Source organism: Macaca mulatta, chromosome 11, assembly GCF_049350105.2.
Source record: "Macaca mulatta isolate MMU2019108-1 chromosome 11, T2T-MMU8v2.0, whole genome shotgun sequence".
Lineage (NCBI taxonomy): Eukaryota > Metazoa > Chordata > Mammalia > Primates > Cercopithecidae > Macaca > Macaca mulatta.
Genome location: NC_133416.1, coordinates 70,673,286 through 70,697,337, shown reverse-complemented (window position 1 = coordinate 70,697,337; position 24,052 = coordinate 70,673,286). Strand labels below are relative to the sequence as shown.

General features: G+C 36.8%; 1 long non-coding RNA gene across 1 annotated transcript in view; it reads left to right on the top strand.

The window, feature by feature from the left end:
• Nucleotides 1-24,052, top strand: part of LOC114670881 (uncharacterized) — a 355,785-nt gene that overhangs the window by 166,254 nt on the left and 165,479 nt on the right. The window lies entirely within an intron of this gene.

The window sequence follows — 24,052 nt, the reverse complement described above, 5'->3', positions numbered from 1 at the left end:
TTTACATATTCTTAAAGTTACTTTTCTGGGTCACATTCTCATATTCACCTTGAAAGGAATTCTTGCTTTATATTTAATAGTTTAATCTCCAGGAAAGTGCTTTGGACCTCAAGCAAAAAAAAAAAAAAAAAAAAAAAAAAAAAAAAAATCTCTTCTTCATGCTCCTGAAAAGAAACTCCATCTCAAAGCTCTTGCACTTTCAAAAGTTATTACAAAATCCTTTGATATTAAGCCCCAAATGACCTCATGTATATGACAGTCAACATCATCTCTTGGGCAGGGTTAATATGGTGTGTTATGATCTGATGGAGCTGAAAAACACAGCATGAGAACTTTGTGAAGTATACACAAGTATTAATGGCCGAATTGATAAAGCAGAAGAAAGAATATCAGAGATTGAAGACCACCTTGCTAAAACAGGGCATGCAGACAAGATTAGAGAAAACAGAATGAAAAGGAACAACCAAAGCCTCTGAGAAATATGGTACTATGTGAAAAGACCAAACTACATTTGATTGGTGTACCTGAAAGTGATGAGGAGAATGGAACCAAATTGGAAAACACACTTCTGGATATTATCCAAGAGAACTTCCCCAACTTAGAGAGACAGGCCAACATTCAAATTCAGGAAATTCAGAGAACACTACTAAGATACTCCATGAGAAGATCAACCCAAAGACACATAATCATGAGATTCACCAAGGTTGAAATGAAGGAAAAATTATTGAGGGCAGCCAAAGAGAAAGGTCAGGTCATCTACAAAGGGAAGTCCATCAGAGTAACAGTGGATGCCTCTGCAGAAACCCTACAAGCAATAAGAAAGAGGGGGCAATATTTAACATTCTTAAAGAAGAGAATATTCAACCCAGAATTTCATATCCAGCCAAACTAAGCCTCATAAGAGAAGGAGAAACAAAATCCTTTCCAGACAAGCAAATGCTGAGGGATTTTGTCACCACCAGGCCTGCCTTACAAGAGCTCCTAAAGGAAGCACTAAATATGGAAAGGAAAAGCTGGTACCAGCTCTGCAAAAAGACACCAAAATATAAAGACCAATGACAGTATGAAGAAAATGCATCAACTAATGTGCAAAATAACCACCTAGCGTCGTGGTGACAGAATCAAATTCACACATAAAAACATTAACCTTGAATGTAAATGGGCTAAATGTCCCAATTAAAAGACACAGACTGGCAAACTGGATAAAGAGTCAAGACCCATTGGTATGCTTATTCAGGAGACACATCTCATGTGCAAAGACACACATAGGCTCAGAATAAAAGGATGGAGAAATATTTACCAAGCAAATGGAAAGCAAAAAAAAGCAGGGGTTGCAATCCTAATCTCTGATAAAACAGACTTTAAACCAACAAAGATCAAAAAAGACAAAGAAGGACATTACATAAAGGTAAAGGGATCAATGCAACAAGAAGACCTAACTATCCTAAATATATATATACCCAACACAGGGGTATATATTATATAACAAGTTCTTAGAGACCTACAAAGAGACTTAGACTCCCACAGAATGATAGTGAGAGACATTAACACCCCACTGTCAATATCAGACAGACCAACGAGACAGAAAATTAACAAGGATATTCGGAACTTGAACTCAGTTCTAGATCAAGTGGATCTAGTAGACATCTACAGAACTCTCAACCACAAATCAACAGAATATACATTCTTCTTAGTGCCACATGGCACTTATTCTAAAATCTACCACATATTTGGAAGTAAAACACTCCTCAGCAAATGCAAAAGAATAGAGATCATAACAAACAGTCTCTGAGACCACAGCACAATCACATTAGAACTCAGGATTAAGAAACTCACTCAAAACCATAAACTACATGGAAATTGAACAATCTGCTCCTGAATGACTACTGGGTAAATAACAAAATTAAGGCAGAGATCACGAAGTTCTTTAAAACCAATGAGAACAAAGAGACAACATACCAGAATCTCTGGGACACAGCTAAAGCAGTGTTTAGAGGGAAATTTATAGCACTAAATGCCTACATCAGAAAGCTGGAAACATCTAAAATCGACACCTTAACAACACAATTAAAAGAACAAGAGAAGCAAGAGCAAAAAAAAAAAAAAAAAAATCAAAAGCTAGCAGAAGACATGAAATAACTAAGATCAGAGCAGCACTGAAGGAGATGGAGACAGGAAAATCCCTTCAAAAAATCAATGAATCTAGGAGACGGTGTTTTGCAAAAATTAACAAAATAGATAGACCACTAGCTAGACTAATGAAGAAGAAAAGAGAGAAGAATCAAATACACACAATAAAAATGATAAAGGGGAAATCACCACTGATCACACAGACATACACACTACCATCAGAGAATACTATAAACACCTCTACACAAATAAACTAGAAAATCTAGAAGAAATGGATAAATTCCTGGGAACATACACCCTCTCAAGTCTAAACCAGGGAGAAGTTGAATCCCTGAATATGCCAAGAACAAGTTCTGAAATTCAGGCAGTAATTAATAGTCAACTAACCAAAAAAAGCCCAAGACTAGACGCATTCATGGCCAAATTCTACCAGAGTTATGAAGAGGAGCTAGTACCATTCCTTCTGAAACTATTCCAAATAATCAAAAAAGATGGATTCCTACCTAACTCATTTTATGAGGCCAGCAGCATCCTGATACCAAAGCCTGGCAGAGACACAACAACAAAAAAAGAAAACTTCAGGCCAATATCCCTGATAAACATCAATGCAAAAATTCTGAATAAAATACTGGCAAACTAAATCCAGCAGCACATTAAAAAGCTTATCCCCCACAATCAAGTCAGCTTTATCCCTGGGATGCAAGGCTGGTTCAACATATACAAATCAATAAACATAATCTATCACATAATCAAAAGCAATGATGAAAACCACATGATTATCTCAATGGATGCAGAAAAGGCCTTTGATAAAATTCAACATCCTTTCATGTTAAAAACTCTCAAGAAACTAGGCATTGATGGAACATATCTCAAAATAATAAGAGCTATTTATGACAAACCCATAGACAATATCATACTGAATGGGCAAAAGCTAGAAGCATTCCCTTTGAAAACCATCACAAGACAAGTATGCCCTCTCTCACCACTCCTATTCAACATAGTATTGGGAGTTGTGGCCAGGGCAATCAGGCAAGAGAAAGAAATAGAGGGTATTCAAATAAAAGAGAGGAAGTCAAATTGTCTCTGTTTGCAGGTGACATGTTTGTATATTTAGAAAATTCCATCATGTCAGCCCCAAAACTCCTTAAGCTGATAAGCAACTTCAGCAAAGTCTCAGGATACAAAATCAATGTGCCAAAATCATAAACATTCTATACACCAACAATAGACAAGCAGAGAGCAAAATCATGAATGAACTCCCATTCACAATTGCCACAAAGAGAATAAAATACCTAGGAATACAACTTACAAGGGATGTGAAGGACCTCTTCAAGGAGAACTACAAATCACTGCTCAAGGAAATAAGAGAGGACACAAACAAATGGAAAAATATTCCATGCTCATGGATAGAAAGAGTCAGTATCACGAAAATGGCCATACTGCCCACAGTAATTTGTAGATTCAATGCTATTCTCATCAAGCTGTCATTGACTTTATTGCAGAATTAGAAGAAACCATTTTAAATTTCATATGGAACCAAAAAAGAGCCCAGATAGCCAAGACAATGCAAAGCAAAAATAACAAAGCTGGAGGCATCTTGCTACCTGACTTCAAAGTATACTACAAGTCTACAGTAACCAAAACAGCATGGTACTGGTACCAAAAAAGATATATAGACCAATGGAACAGAACAGAGACCTCAGAAATAACACCACACATCTACAACCATCTGATCTTCGACAAACTTGACAAAAACAAGCAATGGGAAAAGGATTGCCTATTTAATAAATGGTGTTGGGAAAACTGGCTAGCCATATTTAGAAAAATGGAACTGGACCCCTTCCTTACACCTTATACAAAAACTAACTCAAGATAGATTAAAGACTTATATGTAAAACCCCAAACCATAAAAACCCTAGAAGAAAACCTAGGCAGTACAATTCAGAACATAGGCATGGACAAATACTTCAGGACTAAAACACCAATGGCAATTGCAATGAAAGCCAAAATTGACAAATGGGATGTAATTAAACTAAAGAGCTTATGCATAGGAAAACAAAGAAAGAAACAAACAAAAACTATTATCAGAGTGAGCAGGAAACCTTCAGAATGGGAGTTAATTTTTGCAATCTATCCATCTGACAAAAGTCTAATATCCTGAAGCTACAAGGAACTTAAACAAATTTACATGGAAAAAACAACCCCATCAAAAAGTGGGCGAAGGATATGAACAGACACTTCTCAAAAACAAAAGACTTTTATGTGGCCAACAAACATTTGAAAAAAAGCTCATCATCACTGATCATTAGAGAAATGCAAATCAAAACCACAATGAGATACCATCTCACACCAGTTAGAATGGCAATTATTAAAAAGTCAGGAAACAACAGATGTTGGAGAGGCTGTGAAGAAATAGGAATGCTTTTACATAACTGTTGGTGGGAGTGTAAATTAGTTCAACCATTGTGGATGACAGTGTGGCGATTCCTCAAGGATCTAGAACCAGAAATACCATTTGACCCAGCAAACCCATTACTGGGCATATACTCAAAGGATTATAAATCATTCTATGATAAAGACACATGCACATGTATGTTTATTGCAGCACTATTTACAATAGCAAAGACTTGGAACCAACCCAAATGTCCATCAATGACAGACTGGATAAAGAAAATGTGACACATGTACACCATAGAATACTATGCAGCCATTAAAAAGAATGAGATCATGTACTGTGCAGGGACATGGGTGAAGCTGGAAGCCATGACGCTCAGCAAACTAACACAGGATCAGAAAACCAAACACCATATATTCTCACTCATAAGTGGGAGTTGAACAATGAGAACACACGGACACAGGGAGGGGGACAACATACACTGGGGCCTGTCAGGGGTTGGGGGGTAAGTGGAGGGAGAGCATTAGGACAAATACCTAATGTGTGTGGGGCTTAAGACCTAGATAATGTGTTGATAGGTGCAGCAAACCACCATGGCGCATGTATATCTATGTAACAAACCTGCACATTTCCCACATATATCCCAGAACTTAAAGTAAAATAATAGTAATAGTAATAAAAAACAAAGTCCTGGCTGGGTGTGATGGCTCATGCTTGTAATCCCAGCACTTTGGTAGGCTGAGGCAAGTGGATCACGAGGTCAGGAGATAGAGACCCTCCTGGCCAACATCTTGAAACCCTGTCTCCACTAAAATACCAAAAATTGGCCAGGCATATTGGCGCATGCCTGTAGTCCCAGCTATTTGGGAGGCTGAGGCAGGAGAATCACTTGAACCCGGGAGGCAGAGGTTACAGTGAGTGGAGATTGCACCACTGCACTCCAGCCTAGCAAAAGAGCGAGACTCCATCTCAAAAAACAAAAGACCAAAAACAAAGTCCTCAGTCAATTGTACAAAAAAATACTAGGCTGGGAAGGCACTTCAGAGGTGGTCCACAGTGACCAATCATTGAATGCAGGCTTCCTCTAGGGAGGAGAGGAATGACTTTGATCAACTTGTTAAGGTTGAGGTCACAAGACTAATTCAGCTGAAAGCTGCCAGCTGCTACCATTCTCAGCATCTGGGTGAATGCATACCTTAGCCCTGAAAGGCTGCAGGAAACAGGTAATAGAATTACTCAGCTGCTCTTCAAGGACAGAGACACAGGCCCAGAGAGTGGAATCTTGAGCTACAGCAAGTGGAGCCTCCAGTCACAGAGGATTATTCCCAGACCTTGAAGGCTAATGGATTTTGCCCTGCTGGATTTCAAAATTGCTTGGGACAAATAACTCTTTTCTTCCTTTTATTTTCTCTCTTCTGGGATAGAATTGTCTATAACTGTTGTTCCATGCCATCATTATATTTTGGAAGTAGATAATTAGCTATCTCACTTTACAGGCCCATAGAAGGAGAGGAATTTTGCCCCAGGATGGGGCAACTTAGGAGTAACTCTGCTTCTCTCAATCAAATCATGAGTCTGCTTTTCAGCACAGTTTGCTTTCCAGCTACAATGCATGTCTTCTTTATGTGTGTCCATAGTGACTTTCTGGCTTTCACGCTGTTCCTTAAGTTGGTAGGTGGCTGACCTGTGTAATGCCATGTGTCTAAAAGATTAAAAATATTGTTTATCACAAGAAAAAACCAACATCAAAGCTAGCAGGAGAAAAGAAATAATTAATATTAGAGCAGAACTGAATGAAATTGAGACACAAAAATCTATACAAAGAATCAATAAAACCAAAAGCTGGTTCTTAGAAAGGATAAATAAGATTGAAAGATTGCTAAATAGATTAACAGAGAAAAAAAAGAGAGAAGATCCAAATAGGCACAATCAGAAATGACAAATATGACATAAGCAACCAATCTCACAGAAACACAAAAGATCCTCAGAGACTACTATGAACACCTCTATGCACACAAACTAGAAAATGTAGAGAAAATAGATATATTCCTGTAAACACATGATCTCCCAAGATTGAATCAGGAAGAAATTGAAACCTTGACACCAATATCGAGTTCCAAATTTAACCAGTAATAAAAAACTACCAATAAGATGTATTCACAACTGAATTCTACCAGATGTACAAAGAAAAGCTGGTACAAACTCTACTGAAACTATTCTGAAAAACTGAGGAGAAGGCACTCCTTTCCAACTCATTCTATGAAGCTAGCATCATCACCCTGACATCAAAACCTGGCAAAGACACATGAAAAAGAAAACTACAGGCCAATATCCCTGTTGAACATAGGGGTAAAAATCCTCAACAAAAGACTGGCAAATCAAATTCAACAGCACATCAAAAAGTTAATTCACCATGATCAGGGAGGCTTCATTCCTGGGATGCAAGGTTGGCTCAACATATGCAAATCAATAAATGTGATCCACCACATAAACAGAATTAAAAACCAAAACCATTTGATCATCTCAAGCTCCATAGAAAAAGCTTTCCATAAAATCCAATATCCCTTTATCATAAAAATCCTCAAGAAACTAGGCATCAAAGGAACAGAATTTAAAATAGACCCATATATGGCAAACCCACAGCTGATACCATGCTGAATGGGCAAAAACAAAGCATTCCCCTTGAGAACTGGACTGAGACAAAGATGCCTACTCTTACTACTACTGTTCAACATACCACTGGAAGTGCTTAGCCAGAGCAATCATGTAAGAGAAAGAAAAGGCATCCAAATGGGAAAAAAAAGAAGTCAAACTATCTGTCTTCATGGATGATATGATTCGATATCTAGAAAACCCTAAAGACTACACCAAAAGACTCCTAGAACTAACAAAGTTTACTTCAGTAAAGTTTCAGGAGACAAAATCAATGTACAAAAGTCAGTAGCATTTCTATACACCAATAGCATTTAAGCTGAGAGCCAAATCAAGAAGGCAATCCCATACAATAGCCACACACAATCAAATAAAATACCTAGGAATAAATCTCAGCAAGGAAGTAAAAGATCTCTATAAGGAGAACTACAAAACGCTGCTAAAATAAATCATAGATGACATAAACAAATGGAAAAACATTCCATGCTCATGGATTGGAAGTATTAATATTATTAAAATGGCCATGGTGCCCAAAGCAATCTATGGATTCAAGACTATTCCTATCAAATGACCAACATTATTTTTCACAGAATATATTCCAAAATTCATATAGAACTGAAAAAGAGCCCAAATAGCCAAATCTATCCTAAGCAAAAAGAATAAAGCTGAAGGCCATCACCTTAACCAGTTTCAAATTATATAAGGCTATAATAACCAAAACAGACTGTAATGTACAAAAACAGACACAGACCAGTGGAACAGAATAGAGAACCCAGAAATAAAGTTGCACACCTATAGCCATCTAATCTTTGACAAAGTCAACAAAAATAAGCAATGGGGAAAGGACTCCCTATTCAATAAATGGTGCTGGAGTAGATAGCAGGCTAGCCATATGCAGAAGAATGAAAATGAACTCTTACCTTTCACCATGTGCAAAAATCAACTCAAGAGGGATTAAAGATTAATGTTACATCTCAAAATACAAGAATCTTAGGAGAAAACATTGGAGATATCATTCTGGACATCCGCCTTGGGAAAGAATTTATGACTAAGTCCTCGAAAGCAATTGCAAAAAGACAAAAATCGACAAGTGGGACCTAATTAAACTAAAGAGTTTCTGCACAGCAAAAGAAACTATCAACAGAGTAAACAAATAACCTACAGAATGAGAGAAAATATTCACAAGCTATGCATCTGACAAAGGTCTAAGATCCAGAATCTATAAGGAAATTAATTGAACAAGCAAAAAACAAATAACCCTATTAAAAATAAACAAAAAGCATGAACAGACTTCCGAAAGGAAGATATACAAGTGGCCAACAAACATGAAAAAATGCTTCACATCATTAATCATCAGAGAAATGCAAATCAAAACCACAATGAGATACCATCTCACAGGGTCAGAATGGCCATTACTAAAAGTCAGCAAACAACAGATGTTGGCAAGACCATGGAGAAAAGGGAATGCTTATACCCGATTGATGGGAATGTAAATTAGTTCAGATACTGTGAAAAGCAGTTTGGAGATTTCTCAAAGACTTTAAAATAGAATGATCATTCAACCCAGGAATCCCATTTCTGGGTATATATATAAAAAAAAAAAAAAACCCACAAATCATTCTTCAAAAAAAAACCCCACAAAAAAAAAACAAACACGGAACAAAATACATGCACTTGTATTTTCATTGCAGCAGTATTCACAGTAGCAAAGACATGGAATCAACCTAGGTGCCCATCCACAGTGGATTGAATAAAGAAAATGTGGTACATATAAACCATGGAATACTATGCAGCCATAAGCAAGAATGATATCACGTCCTTTACAGCAACATGGATGCGGCTGGAAGCCATTATCCTAAGCAAATTAATGCAGAAACAGAAAACCAAATACTGCATATTCTCACTTATAACTGGGAAGTAAACATTGGGTACTCATGGACATAAAGATGGCAACAATAGACCAATTATGCTGTAATATAATAGGCTTATTCTACTCCTATATTTTATTACTCTGTCTTAATCATTCCTATTGCCAAGAGACTTGCCATGGTTTATTTGCCAGTCATCACAGGAGGAACATGCAGATATATTTTTCTCAATAAAGAATGTTCTACATCTCACCTTTAGTCTAGCGTAATCTGGGTTCTCTGTTGTGTTCAGAGTTTAACAATTCGTTGTTACAATCTACTGCCACAATTAGTAAATGCTATTTTGAGGACTTCATAAAAATCTGACAGGTTCTGATCTGTTTTTAAGTTAAAAGAAAGATGTTTTTCTTTATTATAGCCCTATCTTTGGTGACTTTGATACAAGACTAGTCATCATTTGGGGATATTTTACTCTACTTACTATTAGTACCCACCCAGAACATATGGAAAAATATACCCACTATCAAATATTGGGGACTGCTAGAGGGGAAAGGGAGAGAGGGAATAAAGTCTTGAAAAACTAACTTTTGGGTACTATACTCAGTACTTGGGTAACAGGACCATTTGTACCCCAAACCTCAGCATCATGCAATATACTCATGTAACAAACCTGCACATGTGCCCCTGGATCTAAAAATAAAAGTTGAAACTAAAGGGAGAAAAGATAAAAAGTATTTCCAGATATCGTATACTGCAAAGGTACATTTCTTTTAGATTCAATGAAATTTCTTGCTTTTTCTTCTTTCTCTACTTTCCTAAATACATTTAAATTCTTGGATCTCAGGAAATCATTGTTTTTAGGTGTTTTTTAGGGTTTTCTGACACTCTTCATGCTCAATTTGTGATTTAGTACACATAATTATTTTACATACAAATGACTAAAAGTTTACACAAACTATTGAATTTAAAGGATCAATATATACTTTTTTATTCACTTGTTAACTTATTTTCAAAATAATGGGCCAGTTAATTAAATTCAACTGGCTTTGCTTTTTTTCTTCTTCTTTTGTTTTTTAATTTGCTTACTTGATTGGTTAACCACTGCAGGTATGCAAACATGAAAGATGAAAAAAATTGAAGAGGGTAGTGCAAAAACCATCTTACATGCCTAGAATTTTCCCAAAGATTTGAGTATACGAAAGGCAATGTGCATTTGAATTGCTTGGAAGTGGCTGCAGTAGCAAACTGAAGCAAAGTAAATCATTGTGCCTCTTCTCATCATATGACGGCAAATACAAAATTTTTTAAAGATATAAAAATATTTATCAAAGGGCTATTTTTATATATACTGATATTGGATATTGGCTATATTTTTCCAGATGTTCTGAGTGGGGGATTAATGCTGAGTAGAATAAAATATCCCCAAATGATTACTAATAATCTTGTATCAAAGTCCCCAAAGAGAGGGCTATAATAGAGAAAAACATGTTTCTTTTAACTTAAGAGCAGATGTGAACCAATGATTTGTGTTTTTATGGAGTCCTCAAAACACCACTTACTAATTGTATTTGTAGGCATAGAGTGTAATAATGAATGGTTACACTCTGAATACAACAGGCAGCCCAGATTACCCTAGATTAGATGTGAGATGTAGAACATTCTTTATTGAGAAAAATATCTCTGTGTGTTCCTCCTGTGATGAGTGACAAATAAACCCTGGTAAACCATTTGGCAGTAGAATTGACTAAGTCAGAAGTAAGGAAATACAGGAGTAGAATAAGCCTATTATTTTGTAGTATATCTCATCTAATTCAAGGGAACAAACCAGTAGTTTCTTACAATAAAATGACTCCAAAGAGTAGCATCATTAAAAGTTGCTCTAAGTTGTTCCAATAGGTCTTTAAAATCAGCAACTACTAGGAAAGTTGAATCAAGAAAATGGGAATAAATAATGATGTGAAAGGAAAACCAGATCAAACAGAAACATCAGCAATAATGAGGTTAGCAGTAGTTAGACTTTTGTGGACACACATTTGCTCCATGGATTTCAAGGTTAAAGAAAGTTCAACTTATAAAGCCCTAGCAGGATAGTGTTCTATCAAACTAGAAGTAACTACTGGCTACTAAACATGGAAGAGTTTTTATTTTACAGCCACCTGTGGGTGCCACAACAGGGCTTATAGTTCAACTGAATTCACTTCACATATGCATTTTATCTTTTCAAGGGAGATTAGCAGAGGGAAGAAGGGCAGAAAGGCCCAAATTTTTCATTTTTTGATCAACCCCAAATTTTCCTCCCACCTTCATATGTACAAATGTTGTACTTACTCTTGATGCTCACATATTCCAGTCTTGTACTAAGAAGATATCTTAAACCATCAAACAAGCTCCAATGGATTTCTAGTCCCTTGACAGAGTATCCAGCAACCTAAGTCCTTGGTGGGGGAAGGGAAAGAAGGACAGGGAGAGGGAGAGGGAGATGGAGAGGGAAAGGAGAATCATTCTTTGCAAAGGCAAAGTACACAGCAATGGCATTCTGGTGTTTTACTTTCGTATTAAATATGTCTCTACTTGAAGGGGAAATACATGTTACTGAAGGAATAACATGTTCTTCTTTCAAAGGTAAGTTTTAAATTTTAATAATAAATCAAATTTTTGTCTTATTTCATGCTTACTATATACCCAGGAATGTACTACACCTTTTGGGAGTAGAAGAGGGATGAATGCATGATTCCTGCACCATAAATAGTGTAATTGAACATATTAAATAGTTGAGAAACAAATTAGGATCCTAATTTGTGAGGCACATTACTGAAGGATTTCTGAGAAGTTGGAGCATTCAATTTGAGATGAGCTGACAGAGAAGTTTTCTGGGAAGAATAGTGACTTGTGTTAGACCTCAAATGTCACTTCAAGGCTATGCTAAGAAATATACAGTAAAAGGAAAATCAATAACATTTTCTCATGCATACTGTTTCCTGATTCTAGGTCTTTGCTCATGACATTCTTTCTCATCTGGAGTATTGCTCCTACCAATGTGATCAATTACTTCTTCCAAAATCTGGCTCTGGACACACCTCCTCAGGAAGTCCATTCTAGTATTTCCTTTGCACATCATCATTTTCAATAATTCCATCTGGCTGTGCTACTTTTCATTTTAATTGCTCTTAGGTCATTGGCTTGGGCATGCTGTTTTGTTGAGCTTAAATTACTAATATGCACAAAATGTAGCATTTGTTCATTTAATATTATTTGTTTTCTCCTTTATTCTTTCACCACCCAGAACATGTTTTCACACCTAGTAGGTTTCTTGTTTTATGTGAATTTATTTTTCTGAACTTTGAGAGTCAGGTGGAATTCAGAAAAGCTCTTCTAACTTCTCATAGATTTCTCTCTCTCCTACCATTTTTTTTTTAAGACGAAGCCTCATTTACTGAGTTTTTCCTGCTTGATTCCTTTCTCCCACTTTGGCCTAGACTTTCACTTTTCCTTTTCCTTGAAGTTTCTAACTGGCTCAATATTTTAAAATCTGCTTTTTTGGAACTATAATTTGCATATAAAATTGCAAAATTTGGTGAATTTTGACATACACATATTATAACGGCCATCTCAACTATCATGATCTAGAACATTCTATCTCCCTCAAAATTCCCTCATGTCCCTTTGAAGTCAATCCCTTCCTCTCCCCCAAGCAACCTTTGATTTGATTTCTATCCCTACAGTTTTTTCTTTTCTAAAATTTTGTGCAAATGGAATCATGCAGCATGCCATTGTTCTGATGTTAAAGCTTATGCTCTTTACCTAAACCTACTGCCTCTCTTTAAAAAATAGAAAATGGCGAAGTAGTTAAAGTGAGCTGAAATTGAACCCATTGCCCAGGGTTGCTCCTTGGCTGTCAGAGGAATCCAGTGTGGCTTCATTCAGATACAAACAGCCTCATTAATAATCAATAAAACAAAGTTTGAGCAACAAATATTAATTAAAAATAACTGAGAGAGACCCTCGGGATCCACAAATGAGTGAAATATGTTTCCTACAACTTGCTGTTAGTAGGATAGGAAAGACAAGAGCAGATACAACTCTAATATATAGAAAGTAAAGGAGGGTGTTACAGGCAAAGCATTCTAAGAGTTCAGTGGAGGAGGAGAGCATTTTAAACTAGGGAATCAGAAAAATCTTTTAAAAGAGAGGTATCTTTGATCTTAACCTTGAAAAATGAATATTTTAATAGGTGATGATGAGGTAGTATTTTAAGTGGCTCATAAAGTAGTTTTAAGGCAATTTCAAGAAAGGAGTTCCAAAATTATTTTGAGTATCTTTAGACAGTATTCCCTGAAGGATTAGTTTCATAAAGTGTCTGATTTGAAAGTGTGTGCTATTTCTGATTGCATAAACGAGAGTAATCATATTTTCAATTCATTCTTCCATTCAATAGCCATGCTCTATTCTTCTGTGAGCATATTACTAATAATAATAGCTTATAATTATGGATCACGTGCACTGTGTTAAATACTTTACATGTATTAATAATAAAAAAGTCCTATTTACAGGGGGAAACTGAGGCCCAGGAAGGTTTAATAACTTGTCCAAGATTATCCAGTTGGTGTGTAGCAGACTCAGAATTTGAACAAGGACGTAATTTACATCTATACTATTTCATCAAGCCAAACTAAAGAGACAGAGTTTAAAATATGCATTATTACATGTTAACTTTGATATTTTCAAAAGTAATTAACTGAAAATTAATGCTTATCTTACTCAACAGATAACATCCTTTTATAGGCTTTTTTTTTTTTTGAGACAGGGTCTCATTCTGTTGCCCAGGCTGGGGTGCAGTGGCACCAACATGGCTCACTGTATCCTTGACTTCCTAGGCTCAAGCAATCCTCCCACCTCAGCCTCCTAAGTGGCCGAGACCACAGGCGTGCACCACTATGCCCAGCTAATTTTTTTATTTTTATTTTGTAGACATGGGGTTTTGCCATGTTGCCCAGGCTGGTCTCAAGCTTCCAGACTGAAGCAATCCTCCCAAAGTGTTAGAATTACAGGCATGACCCACTGTGCTGGCTATTTTTGGACTTTTATACTCTACAATATATACATTGGTTCCATTCATTTTCAGTAGCTAATTTTCACACTCAATATCTCCCTTGGGTAGAAAAAGAATGTGAAAATCTCATGAGAGATGTAAATATAATTTTGCCTTAAATGGGCGTTCAATCTGTATGTTTATACATTTGAAGTAACAGACAAAAGAATATTTAGAAAAGTCTTTGAATTTCCTTAAGTTATCTTTAATAAAATCCCTGCATATTTCTAAGAAGAAAACATCAGTTGCAAACATCAGGGAGCTAAGTCTTACTACACAGACTTACTGGCTGCTTTGTGTGGAAATTTCTAGTTAGGGAAAATTTAATTGAAGTCATTCTTTGAAATCTTAGAAAAAGAACATAAATGTTTGTTCCTGATTTTGAATAGCAGTGTAAAATGTATTGCATAAGGATAGCCTAGAACTAAGATTTATTTATTTATTTATTCATTCATTCATTCATTCATTCACATTTTAAATTCAAGAAATATATAGGGCATTCTATGTGCATTGTACAATAGTAGAGGATGCAAAGGATACAGAGATATATGAAACAAGGTGCCCTCCCTCATGTAGTTTACAATTTAGTTTGGGAAATAAAATGTGCACAATTAAATAGAATGCAAGGCAGTCTATGACACTGGGAAGTCCATTGCAATTCAACTCAACTAACTTCACTCGGTATTTGTGTGTCTATGTTTTTCTAGGCATTGAGAATACACATGAAAATAAAAACACTTAAGCTAGAAAAGGTCTTGGAATAAAGTTGGTCTTTATGAGGAATGATTGTGGAGCATTTAGAGCTTAAGAAGTAAGTTTTTTGTCTTCAGAGGTGTTATTCATGGCCTAGTGTTATTCATGGGTGACTTATTGAAGATACCGAAAATGGGAGTTCAAACATTGATTCATTGGTTGCATTTGACCATTGAATTTCTTCAAATCTTGAGACCCTATGATTTTAAACTTCTACATGCTTCTTGCAGAGGTAAATAAGTGTTTCAGAAATTCTCAAACCATTATGGGTCAACAGTTGCCTACTCCAGGTTCACTCCTGTGATACAGGAGTTGAATTGCTCCTTAGGAAATTCTAATCATTATTTTAAGCATAGAAAGTCTAATTAGCCTGGAAAACGTGTTTGTTGTTGTCTTTTTTCTTCTTCTTTTTTTTTTAAACCACATTCAAAGAGCATGTTCATGCAAACACAGCATTACTTAAAAACTCTGAGGTGATCAAAAAGATTGATAAAAATTCAGTATAGACATCTTAGCCCTTTTAAAAATGGCTCCCCACAGTTTGTCCAAAATCAGAACTTTCTTCCCCAAAAGATTTGATTCACTTCAAGTAGCATACAAGATGTTATATTTGACAACAATTAATTCAGTTTATCAAAAGCAAAAGAAAAAATGGAGCTGTTATAGCCACAGCATGTGGCTACAATGCTAGTTTTTTATAATTGGTTTTGAAGTATTGTCCTCTAAGTAGATTTACTTTCCTATTTTGGTTTAAAGTCTTGAGAGTAATAAGAATAAAGTATTTCCCCAACCAAAATAGCAATGTAAATTTTCATCTTGTTTATTTCTATAAAATTAATGATAAAGGACTAGGTTTTCTAAAATCTGTGAGACAGTATAAATTTCATTGTTAAATTTTACTTCTTAGTCTTTCCCCTAAAGGCTTCTGTTGTAAATCTTTTTCTCAGAAGAAGACTTTTGTAATGATTCAAACGGTCACTACATGGATTTTTAATGAGCAATTTTATCCTGCCATGAGTCTAATGAGCATGTAATATAGCAGATGGTATGAACCTGGAATCTAGAGGCAGATGAAGAGATTTGGTTAAAGTTATAGAAATATATCCAACCAATGTTTGAATGATCTTAATCATGGCCTATATAGTTAGAACACCAGGATTATTGAATGGCAAAATAGGGTTGGTTTGGTTGCTTACAGACAGAGGTCAGAATGAAAAAAACATTAGAAGAACATGTTTGCTGTTATAAAGTGTGTCTGAAAGTGTGTTGCAGTTTAAAACTGATTATCAAAATAGCAGTGTGTAGCAGTGACTAAGACTGCAGATTTAGAGTCAGATTGGCTATACTGCTTACTAACTTTAACAATTTTCTTAACCATCTGGTGTTTTAGTTTCCTCATCTTTAAACCGGGGATATTAGCAACTTTAAAGTGGGGATAGCAGGGTTGTTGTAAGGATCGAATGAGTAACACATGTAAAGAACTTTGACCAGTGCCCAGCGTAAGAAACTTGTCTAAAGTAAACAATTACTTCTCAAGCCTCTGAGTTAGGCTTTGTCAAAATCCCTACTTTAAAAATGAGGAAGTTAAGGCACTAAATAATTAAAGATTTTGCCCAAGGAAACAGCCAGTAAGAGGCAGATTTGAACTGGGATTCGGACCTAGGCATTGTGGCGTGAGATTGTATACGATGACTCCATTATATATGAGAAATATTGGTTACAGTTTAGTGGTACTGTCAAGGTTAAGTTTCAGTTTGTTAAAATATTCAATGCTGCATAAGAAACATGCCTTTAAAATATGACCATTGCTAATAAAAACACAGTTAATCCTGTTAAACCTTAACAGGGAAAAGGACAAAAGTTTCCTAGAACTAGCAACTGAGCATTACTTCAAGAGATCAAGGGAGAATGTTGTCATAAAGGCTGCATTTAGCAAATTTGAACCAGTGAGTAAGGATGAGTAGTTTTTTATACAGCTCACCCCTTGGGAATATTAATCTAATAAAATTGAATAAATTCCTTCCATTATTTTTCTTGGCCCACTAGAAAGTCAATAAAAGCCAAAGTTAGAGTGATATCAAGTCAGATTCAAGTGAGAGCGGGGGTCTTAAGGAAATTGCATTTCACAAATGTGTTTTGGCTTTTTTGAACTGGCCAGTTATATTTATACTGTAGTATCTATAAGTGATGGTTTGACATGTTAGCTTCCTGAAGCCACCTGTTTTCTGAAGCAGTGGAGCATGACACAGGACAGTGGGAAATGGCCATTCTGAACTGCAGTATATAGTTCAGTTGTTATGAGCATGAATGCTGGGATCGGAACAGTTGAGTTTATAATCCAGCTCTGCTATTTTCTTGCTATGTGACCTTGGACAAATTACTTAGTGGCTCTGTATTTCATTTTCTTCTTGTACGAAATAGGGATAGTAACAAAACCCACCTCACAGGGATATTGTGAGTATTAAATGAGTTAACATGAGTAATCTTGGATGGATGCCCAACACATAGAATAATGTAAAAACTAGCTATTGTTGCTGGTGGCCCAGAATGACCTTATTAATTTGGCTGATATATCCCCTAGTGATGAACATATCTATATTTTAGTCACAGTGTATATAGTAAAGTAAAACCTCAACTTAGACATTATAAGGCTAATCCAATCTTTTAATTAACAATACTTTGATATGCTAAGGAAAAAGGAAATAAATATAGCACCATCGTATACACACACACACACACACATATATATATTTGGGGTTTTTTGTTGTTGTTGTTTTTTGAGACAGAGTCTTGCTCTGTAACACAGGCTGGAGTGCATTGGTGCAATCTCGGGTCACTGCACCCTCCCCCCCCCCCCGGGTTTAAGGAATTCTCTGCTTCAGCCTCCCGAATAGCTGGGATTACAGGCGCGTGTCACCATGCCCAGCTAATTTTTTTTTTTTGTATTTTTAGTAGAGACGAAGTTTCACCATCTTGGCCAGGCTGGTCTTGAACTCCTGATGTTGTGATCCACCCACCTCGGCCTCCCAAAGTGTGGGAATTACAGACGTGAGCCACCACGCCCAGCCAGCACCATCATATATTTTAAGAACTAACAAAAGAGGAAGCAATAAAGTTTTAACTTAACTAGCAGAAAACTCCCAATTCCAAACCCTTCAGGATATCTCCTGAGGTCAACTAAAGTTTAGACCCATTTCCAGTTGTTTTGAAATCTATCATATGATGCATTCATCATTGATAAATTCTGACAATACTGCCCATGTGTCCTAGATTATTCTTTTAAAACTTCTGAATCTCAATTTTCTCATTCATTAAACCAAAAGTACCCTTGGCCTGCCTTACTCACTGGATAGTTGGGAGGGAGGGGAAAGACTGTATCTAAAAGAAGCTCGCTCTATCTAAAGTAGCAAACTATTATATGTTGGGCAAAATATAGTATTATGTTAGGAATGATTCTTAGGTGTTACAAGAGCTTCAGGTTTAGAAAAGCAAATTTAGCCCACTGCAATCATAAGAACAGAAAATTAGACTAAAATTTTATAAAGGTTTTCATCAATGTTGAAATAAAAAGATGGGCTGATTAAAATAGATTTATAAGTTCCTGCCAATATTTCATTTAGAGAGAATATTACTCTCAAATTTTGTAAGACCATCATCACTCCACTAAAAAGAGAATGTAAAAAGCTACTAAAAACTTGAATTTATACTTCAAATTCCAGGCTTTTGCGCAGGCCAGAGAACAGATGAGTTCTGGGTAGAAAGGCTTTTTGGGACTTTTCACACAATATTAGATAAATGGTCCCCTTCTCTGCCTTTATGTACCGAATTCCTCTTCTCAGGTGTCAGAAACAGCAGCCACAGCCTGAGTTCTTTCACTTTTCCACAGTCTATCATTGCATTCAAAATGTAAAAGAGCTCATTGACCCAGCAATTCCTCTTGTAAGAACTTCCGTGGAAATACTTGCGCTAGCATATACTGGATATCATATGTGTACTATGCAGCATTGCTTGTAATACTGATTGTTAAAAATTGGAAACAATCTAAATGTTCATTGACCTGGAGTTATTTAAATAAATTATGACACATTCCATCTAAGGAATGCTTATTCTGTGTATTCAAAGCATTTAAAAATGAAGCAGATTTCCATGTATGGATATGGAATGGTGTTCAAGACATATGAAGTGAAAATAAAGAACTGCACTATAGTATGTGCAGTATGATCCCATTCTTGCAAATATAAAGCTTTTTCTTTCTCCTTTTATCCATATTTAAACATGCACACATATATTTTACAGAGAAAGATGTTTTTGAAAATGTATACCAAATGTTAATAATAGTTTGGGGAAGTGGGACTTGGGGGAGAGAAAGATTAATTTTCTACTTTGTGCATTTCTGGATTGTTTTGATTTCTTTTTTGTTCTTTTTTTTTTTTTTTTTTTTTTTTTTTTGCAAGAAGTGGGTGTTATTTTTCAATCAGGAAGAAAATTTAAACACACACACATAAACTAAAAAAGTCAAGGTAAGTGATTTAACCTCCCTTTTAGCACCTGGCTGTTTCTTTCTCACCGATTATCCTTACTTTGCCTGGAGAATCAAAGTTCAACTCTAGACTCTGCATAGATTCAAGGTCTAAATGTTCAACTGAGAGGATCCTCTAGATGTGGCATAGCATGGGTGAACATGCCCACGCCCTTCATTCTAGGACAGCTTATATGAATAGCAGTTTATGTAACTGTCTTTATGAGTCCACACTAAATTACTGCCAACTTGTGCCATTTTTATTAGTTTATCACTCTATTAAGAATCCCTGCACACCTGCTCAGAATCTGCTTTCAATATTTCATTATTGTTTGTGTGTCTCCTCAAATTCAGAAGTTTCTTGATGAGTTGGATTTTATCTTTTTTAAACTAAAAAGGCAACATTTGTATTCTCTTTCTAAAATTTTCTTTGTAGTAACATCTTCTCTTGGTCCAGATTATTAACTACATTGATCTGTAAATCCCATAAACTGGTTGAATGTCCATTGAAACTGTAACAACTGTTCTACTTAGTAGACCACTGCCAATATTGGACAGCCATGTGACAACTAAGTGTACTAGTTTCAAAGCTGTACTACCAAATGCAGTCACTATTTACCTTCATCTCTTCCTATTTTAATGCATGTCTGAAATTTTTTTCATGATAAATCAATGCATTTTTGGTTTAGAATCAAGGGATTTTCTGGTATTTGGTGAAACAATAATATGGACTCCTGCTGTTTGTCAGGAATACCTTTCAGAATGTTGTCATTCCCCAGACACCATGGTAACCAATAATATCCCCCATAAGATGAATAAAGCATCACTAAAGAATTTAAGCAATTTCTTCAAATCTCTGATACTTTTATAAATACAATAATACTGAAGTTATGTTTGAATCATTTGAACTTCTTTCCTTCATGGAGATTTTTATTGTTTTTGTTATATATTATAGAATCAAACTATTTTATTATTTACTAAATGTCCCCGTGTACAAGAAGACAAGCAAAAACAATGAAACTGGTTTGAGATGTGGGTACTTGGCTGACACCTAGGCTTATTCACTATGGAAGACACTCACTCCCACATGCAAGCCTCGTGATACCTTAATGCAAATTTGTAACCTTAGTAAAATTACAACCTCTCATGAGAGGCTAGGAGCATTTATAAATAGTCTTACCATGAAGCTTAAATTTACGTATGTTAAAGTCTAGTATATTTCGGGTGAATTAGCCCAGCTCTTTTTAGCAACTTGTCACTTTGCAGAAGAAAAGTTAGCCACTATTATATAGCTCCATCCTTGCAAGTTCCTTCAGTCACCAAGTTACCTTTTCAAACCTTTATGTGCAGCTCAGTAGAAAAGGATACAGATGAGACAACATGTTTCCTTTGTTTTGGGTTCATATTTCTATTGGATTGAACACTGATTTATAGCCTAAACACCTGACATTTCTAAGCTATGATCTTGATGAGCTCACTTAACCTCTCTCTGGTACACAGTTCCACATTGCAACATGACCTCTTAAGGGGAGAAAGAGCTATAAGCCCCTGAGCTTCGGAATTAAATATCTAGCTGCTTATTTGATAACTCCAGCTGGATATACTTTGGATATCCCTTAATCACCACAAACATAGTATGTCAAAGTATTATTAAAAATATTATTAATATTTTAAATTTTTAATTATTTTTAATTTTCCCCATCAAATTTGTTCTTATCTTCATCTTTACCCACGCTGGCTAGCAGTTCCACTATGTATTGAAGCTTTCAGGCCAAAAGCCTAGAAGTCCTATCCAAATCCATTTGTTACCATCAGCTTTACTTCCAAAATACATCTGATCCCTGCTCATTATCTTCATTTCTCATCATTTCCGATGCTATAATTGTTCTGTTAGCCTTCTCTTCACACCATTGGTGAGGGAGGCACTGCCATCCTAGGGTTTTGGGGGTGACCAAACATGACACCTGACACTGGGCAGATGAGAGGGACAGCAGTTTATTAGTCACATATACTCACAGGCTACCAGGCAGAGCCACACAAAGAGCAGAGAGAACAAGCAAAGACTTAGAGGCAAGTTTTATAGTAGAAAGAGGATGAGGTGCACCCTAGTTCTGTTGAAAGGATGTGATTGGCTTGTTTGAATGATTCGTGGGTTGACATATTAATCAAGGTTCTTCAGAGAAACAGAACCAATAGGATGTGTATATTCATAGATATATATGAGAGGATGTTTATTATGGGAATTGGGCCGCATGATTATAGAGGCTGAGAAAGCCCACAGTATGCCATCTGCAAGCTGGAGAACCAGGAAAGCCGGTGGCATAATTCAATCTGAGCCCAAAGGCCTGAGAACCAGGGGAGCCAATGCTGTAACTCCCAGTCAGAAGCTGAAGGCCTGAGAAGGGATTAGGGGGCGGGTGGGGGTGCTGGTATAAGTCCCCAGAGTCCCAAAGTCCGAGAACCAGGAGCTCTGATGTCCTAGGACAGGAGAAGATGGATGTACCAGCTCAAGGACAGAAAGCATGAATTTACCCTTCATCTGTGTTTTTGCTCTATTCAGGCCCTCAAGGGACTGGATGATGACCACTGACACTGGTGAGGAGAGATCTTCTTTCCCCAGTCTACTGACTCTAATGTTAATCTCTTTTGGAAACAGCTTCACAGACACAGCCAGAAGTAATGTTTGCCCAGCTATCTGGGGATGCCTTAACCTATAAAATCAATCTTCACAGCAGGAAATTAGGCAGTTGACTTGTACTCTAAGGCTCAGAGCAGGGTTTCCTCACTATTGACTGCACATTAGAATCACCTGGGAAGCGTTGACAAGAAATTGATTCTCAGGCCCACACCAGATGGATTAAGGTAGAATCTCTGGAAATGAAGTCCTGCTGTATTTTAAAGTCTTCCCAGGGTTCTCCCAGAACTGCCAGCAGCTGTAGCAAGAGCTCTAGTACCTGAAGACAGAGCTGAAGCTGAAGAAGTCTGGAGTGCAGGACACTGCCCAGTCCCAGGGTGTCCCAGGGGAAGAGGCCTGCAAGCAGAGTCAAGAAATTCACATTGAGGGCGGGGTTACTGGTGCCCAACTGCTCTCCTACCACCATCTATTAGTTTGTTAGGGCTGTGTAACAACGTGCAGTGGACCACTGCATCTGAGGTTTTGCTTTCCATAGTTTCAGTCACCTGCTGTCAACTGCAGTCTGGATTTTATCTCACATCATCACGAGAAGGGTGAGTACGGTACAAAAAGATATTTAGAGACAGACCACAGTCATATAATTTTTATTACAGTATATTATTACAATTTTTCTATCTCGTTGTTTATCTCTTTCTGTGCCTAATTTATAAATTAAACTTGATCATAGCTTTGTTATGTATAGGAAATAGCATAGTGTATATAGGGTTTGGTACTATCTGCTGCTTCAGGCATCCACTGAGGGTCTTGAAACATACCCACAGTAGATAAAGAGGGACTACTGTACCACAGACTGGGTGGCTTAAACAACAGAAATTATTGACTCCCATGCGGAGGCCAGAAGTCCTAAATAAAATTGTCAGAATTGTTTCTTCTGAAGGCTGTGACAAAAGAATCTGCTCCAGGCCTCTTGCCAAGCATCTGCTGAGTTGCCAGCAATATTTAGTGTTCGTCATTTTGTGCCTTTCTGCTTTCATCTTCACATGGCATTCTCCCTGTGTGTGTTTGTCTCCAAATTTCCCCTTTTTGTAAGGACACTCATCACATTGAATACAGGGTCCAATGTACATTAGTGTGACCTCATGTTAACTAACTACAACTGTAACAACCTAATTTCTGAATAATGTCACATTCCAAGATACTGGGAGTTAGGACTTCAACATATGTATTTTGGGAATACACATAATTCAAGCCATAATTCACAAACATAAAACTAGGCCAAACATACGATGTGACTTCTCAGTCCTAGTCCAGGACTGAGATCCTTGAGAGAGTGAAAGTGCATGAGCTGAGCTCTGGTTCTTATGTAGGACACTCTCCAGGACTAGGAAGGTGGAAGTGGAACCCAGTAGAGCACTGTGGTCTCCCCAAACTAAGGAGCCAGAGATGGGCTGCTGAAGCTGCTGGAATTTGCAAGGCAGAGTACAGGAAAGGAGAATCTACAGGCTTGGCTGGGAGAGGGGGGCAAAAATCTACCTGGAAGTTTCCTGAGGGTCTTTGCCCAAGAGGAGGGCTGATGTGCACAGGGCTAAACTCTGTGAGGCCTAACAGAAGGTGGCCTTTGCAGATCTGAGAGCTGAAAGGAGACACCAGAGAGAGCCCAGTGCTGGGGACACAGGTGTTGTGACTTAGCCAGTGTGTTGGGAGCAGGCAGAGCACCTCTGACAGTCTGTTGAGATCCGAGAAAGTCCACAACTTAGAAGTAAGGACTAAAGACAAAAGTGAAATACATTCACACTAACAAAAATAAATAAATAAATCTAAGTCTAATCAAAAGAATTGATTCATGACTTAACTGCCTGCCACAACACATACCACCATTTGAAGGAAGACAGCGAATCCAGACTCACTATAATGTATTATCCACAACATCCAGCTTATTAGGAAAAATTACTGGATATGCAAACAAGTAGGAAAAAGTGATCCATAACCAACAGAAAAAAGCGTCAGGCCA